The sequence below is a fragment of the Vicia villosa genome, linkage group LG1 (assembly GCF_029867415.1).
Source record: "Vicia villosa cultivar HV-30 ecotype Madison, WI linkage group LG1, Vvil1.0, whole genome shotgun sequence".
Lineage (NCBI taxonomy): Eukaryota > Viridiplantae > Streptophyta > Magnoliopsida > Fabales > Fabaceae > Vicia > Vicia villosa.
Window position 1 is genome coordinate 120,542,672 of NC_081180.1, and position 5,254 is coordinate 120,547,925.

The following is a 5,254-nucleotide window of genomic DNA, read 5'->3' on the forward strand; positions in this document are numbered from 1 at the left end:
GCGAAATTCTATTTTGATAAACCCAAGTCATAATACAAAATCCGCAGGTAATTCCGCAGGAAATTTTCCTGCGGATTTTGCTACAGATTGGTTATATTTAAATTTTTCTAAAAATAATTGTAATTTTTGTTTGTTTTTTTTTTTTTTTAAAATTAATCATATTTTTTATATTTTATTAATTAGTTTTATGGTGTTTTTTATTTAGTTTTAATTTAATTTTTAATTCTTATTTTATCTATGTTATTATTATTTTTATGATGTATTTTAATTAATTTTAGTTTTTAATAAAATAAATGGTATGAAAATTTTGATATATATTTATTTTATAGATTAATTTATATGCACCGTAAGTATAAGAAAATTCATACCATCACTGCATTATCATTATTCAAATAGATTATTTTAATAAAAATTAAAATAAAAGATAAATAATTTTAACAATGATAATGAAAAAAAATTTACACTGTCAGTGTATTTTAATTCAATTCTTCAACTTATATTTTAATAATAGGTATGAAAGTTTTCAAAAATAAAATTATAAAAAATTGAAAAAAAATGTGATAAAGATTAAAATTTACAAAAAGGTATAAGAGTTGAAATTTTTTTATGAAAATTATAGACCAGTATTGAGAATCGTTAAAATTAAAAAATAATAAAAAGTTGAAATTTTTTTATAAGAATTATAGACCAGTTTTGAGAATAAAACCCCAATTTTGACACATATTGCACCAATTATCTACCACTAAATTACCCCATTCAATTAAACTAATTGTTCTTATCGTACAACTTTGTAGTGTTAGCAGCTCATGACTCAACTTCAAACAAAATTGAAACCCTAAACCCTCTTCACTGTTACGGAGCTGCTCCACCCATCGCGACACCAAATCGATCAAAGGAAAACCATTTTTTACTCTCCAATTCAAGAGATTCCTTTTCAGTCGGGAAGGAGATAGTGACATTGAAGGCGGCGGTGGCGGTGGAGCTGACACCTTTCGTTCTCCGATTGGCCGTAAATATCGTTCCGTGTTGGCTAACGATCGTGCTCTACTTGAGATGTCTTCCATAGATCCACTATCTTATTCTTCCTCAATCTACACGATTCTAGCGTTCTTTTCACAACCCTAATTTCACCATGCAATTTCAATCTTATGATATTGTTTATTGTTTGTGTGAGTGCTTAGTAAATTTTGATGGTATATTGATGGAAAATTTGTTTAGATAACCGATAGATTATCGTACTTGATTCACAATTGTTTATTTAGAAATAGTTTAGGGTTTATGTTGATTTAGTCTTCAATGGGAACTTACTGTTAATCACACAACATTCTTACAGTTTTTGTTTTGAGTTCGTTTCCGATACTATCAAGTTGTTGTGTAATTGGTAGAAGAAAATAAGAATCATAATGTTATGTGTTACTAATGAGGCTATTATATATTCACGCAGTCTGTAACAGCTATGGTCCAGCAGGCTATGCAATATATTGATGAGACACCTGATATTGAAACTCATATTGAACTTATCAAAACATTGAACAGTGTATCTGCAGGGAAGGTGAGTGTGTTGTGTTTGAACTCTCCTTTCTGCGTTATAATCTTCTTGCATAGACATCTGTTTTGCAAATTTTTATGTTGTAATGTGTTCTTCTTAGATCTATGTTGAGATTGAGAGAGTTCGGTTGGTCAAGAAACTTGCCAAGATTAAGGAAGAACAAAGTTATGATGATGCAGCTCAACTGAAAATGCTCAGGAGCTTAACCTTACTCAAACCATAAGTAGTGCTTTCCTTCCACGGTTCAGGTAAGTTGATACTCACATTCCTAAATGCTAAATATGTTCTCAGTTTTCACCGCATGATCTAGTTCAACAAGAAATTAGTAATAGGTGTGGGAATATGATTTCTACAATTTTGATTCTAGTTCAAATCCTTATAGGTATCCCAAAATTCAACCTTATAGGTATCCTTCTTATTGTCACAACTCAATTATTTGCGTATGGGTTGGTTGGTGCATTGGATTAAGGAATAGCCTGTTCTATTTCAGAATACAGGGCACAACTATATGATTATCTCAAGAGTAGGATGAACACCATAGCACCCAATTTGACTGCTATGGTTGGGGAGCTTGTCGGCGCTTGTCTCATTGCCCATGGTGGTAGCTTAATAAATCTTGCAAAGCAGCCTGGTACGCAATAAGTATCAAATTCTACTTTCACATCAAGCCTCCCATTCAATTATCATATATTGGCTTAAAATTTCTATAAGCAATAACTGCATAAAAGGGATCTGACCCTGAAAACAATTCAAAGAGCTTCATGATCCAGCCAGCCAATGAGTTTTCTCCATCATTAGGTGCTGGAAGCTTTCTAATTACCTCTGGCTCTGTGAAACCTTCCACTGATTGGAAGTATTGAACCACAAACTGAACCCTACTGTAAGCAGTTCCTTCCCTCCATGCACTTATGGCTTTCTCGTAAAACATTATGTTGCTAAAACTCACTATGAACACCCCTCCTGGTTTTAGCAACCTAAATACCTCTGCAAATACCTGTGAATTCTCTCTTTATTAAGTTTTTGTATCTAATTGTTTTTCACGGAAAAGTTAAATCGCTACTTTAGTTAAAGGCTTTAACAATTTGCAATGCCACTACCTTCTCTGTTAGTTTTTTGTAATGGATTCGGAGCTTAGCTGTTTCCACCCTGCCATTTGGGATTGACAACCTAGGTTAAAATAAAAACCATGGCTTAGTTGCCATGTCATCTTATTCTTGTTAGTAATGGAACTGATTCAATAAGCACACTTAGCTTTCTAACCTTCAAATTTTGTCTAGGTTGATGTGAATGGTGGAACAAACATGACCGGCGAATTGCTACTCTCGAGTTTGACCGTGACACGAAGTCAATGGGTGTTATTGTTGACACTGGTACGGGGAAAAATTTGATGCTGGTTAAGGTATTCTCTCTTTCTAGTACAACATATGAGTGAGTTTGAGTTTCAGGGGTTAAGTAAAACAGAATAAAAGAGAGCAGTTATGTACTTGTTAAAAGAGTAACTGGAATGTCATGCACAACTGTCGATTTTTTCACACCATTAATTGAAACTCTTTATCATATGTAGTTTTCATTCTTTCTCTGTACCTAAGGATAGAAAGATAACATGTGTCTAGATTTCTTCCTTTTTTTATTGGCCAACACTGTTAGGATTTCTTATAGTTCATTTAAGATGAAGTTGTCTATAGATATAGTCTTACAACCAATTCTATTTTTCATTCTTTCTCTGTTCCCTTCTCTTTATAACTATTCAAGATATGTGAGAAAACACTACATCGACGATGTTCCTTCAATTTGTTCAAGTGTAATGAAAAAGTGTTGGAAGTAAAATGAGTAGGTAGCAATAAGAACAAATGAAGGGAAAGTAAGGACCTCATTTAGGGAAACTTACAGTTGCACTCTTTTTTGTAAAGGCTTGATGATGTTGGAAGTAGCAATTGATTATCCTCTATTTATATAGAAAGGAAACATAACGTGAAATTAATAATCAAGTCAGGGATAACTTTTCAAGATTACTTTGTTAAACAATTCTGAAGATAACATTCACCACTGTAAACTGTCTGTGGCTTTTAAACTGTTAAATTGTCAATTGCATCAACAAGAACTATCTCTTCATAGTTGCACACACTTATACAATCCCACTGGATGGTCACTAATGTAAGACATTTGAAGCCACCAAGATTATTCAAGATTTACACTAAAAATGTCTCACTCTCACATATTTAGAGATTAACATTCTCTTAAATAAACACACAAAATAATGGAAATGAATTTACTCAAGTCACAATCTTAACGAGTTTAAACTCCTTAATGGTTCTAAATTAGAGTTATAGTTTTACACTGCAAACCTAAATTAGCAGGGGAAAATTTGATGTTGCTTAAGGTATTCATGAGAGTTAATTACTGTGATTGACAAGTAGAACAAATAGGGATCACCCATTGGTATTTGCAACAACTTTAAACAGAAGCACACGAGTCTTCATGTTTTTGCTAAAGAATAGGTAACTATTATTTTGATAATGTTGGCATTGAAATTATGTAAAAAAAGAAATATATTTTATATAGATTCAAATATACTTATAATAAAATTATTATTTTTTCAATATATTATTTATATAAATCAAATTGTTTTATTATTAGTTTTATAGTATGATATAACAATGTACTCTTCATTTATAAAACGTTGGTAAAATTCTTGCAAGTCTGATCATGAGCCCACCTAAGGTTAACCTTTCTCCTCTTAGAAGAGAACATGCATTACTAGTTTGATATTGAGCTCCTCATGTAACATTCACTGAATTAAATGAATGTTTAATGCAGGTTGGAGACGAGTCCTATGAGTCATTCATGGCCGAGAGGGGTCGTATTTTATCTTCTCTTGCTAAGCGTGCAAAGGTTAGTCATATGGCGATATTTTTTGAAGGGAATAATTTCCTACACACTATTATGCTAAAACCATAAATAGTTAAGCATTTGCAAATTTTACCATGTCATCTTTTGCTCTCTTTTGTAATAAAATGAAATTATCACTTAAATAAATTCTTTTCAGCACTAATTCTATATTTGTGCAGTGCTACCTTACCTACCGCTGGTGATGATGGGTAGAGCACCATGCTGTGATGAAAGCGGTTTGATGAAAGGACCTTGGACACCACACAGGGTACACCCCTCCCTGCAATACTGACTGTTACTGCTAGGGGAGCAAATATTAATATAAATAATTTTTTTTATTTTAAAAATATATTACCTGCGGATTTATCCGCGGATATTTCCTGCGGATTTAGCTGCGGAATTACCTGCGGAATTTCCTGCCGAAAATATTACCCACGAAGGTTTTAGCTGGGGACATGAAACCGCAGAAAAATCCGCAGGTAACTTGTTTCCTGCGGAAATTTAGCTAAAATCCGCAGGTAATTCCGCAGGAAAATTGAGTATTTCTAGTAGTGAAGGGTCAAAAAGGAAGTACGCCAAAAATATGCGTTTTCAGGAAACAAACACAATCCTCTATTTGTGGAAACATGTAGATTCCAAAAGCTGGAAAGCACATACGAAATAACTGTTTGGTTGGAGAACAAGAGACGAAGAGGAAATGCTTTATTTCTCCTTTGGTAACAAATTCATTAACCTCGTTGATAAGAAAACATATAAAGAACCTAATTGATAATTTTAACATATTAAGAGACAAATGTATTACTAAAACAAAGATTA

General features: G+C 32.7%; 1 long non-coding RNA gene across 4 annotated transcripts; it reads left to right on the plus strand.

Annotated features, from left to right (window-relative positions):
* Positions 1–748: 748 nt before the first annotated feature.
* LOC131644012 (uncharacterized) lies at positions 749–4,986 on the plus strand. Of its 4 annotated transcripts, XR_009296340.1 has the most exons (8): positions 749–1,169; positions 1,445–1,552; positions 1,650–1,797; positions 1,932–1,955; positions 2,040–2,180; positions 2,827–2,948; positions 4,367–4,441; positions 4,618–4,986. It is a non-coding gene; the product is annotated as an uncharacterized LOC131644012 (long non-coding RNA). The 4 variants fall into 4 exon arrangements; XR_009296337.1 differs by lacking the exon at positions 1,932–1,955; XR_009296338.1 differs by lacking the exon at positions 1,932–1,955 and having other exon boundaries at positions 749–1,009; positions 4,618–4,985.
* The last annotated feature ends 268 nt before the right edge of the window (positions 4,987–5,254 follow it).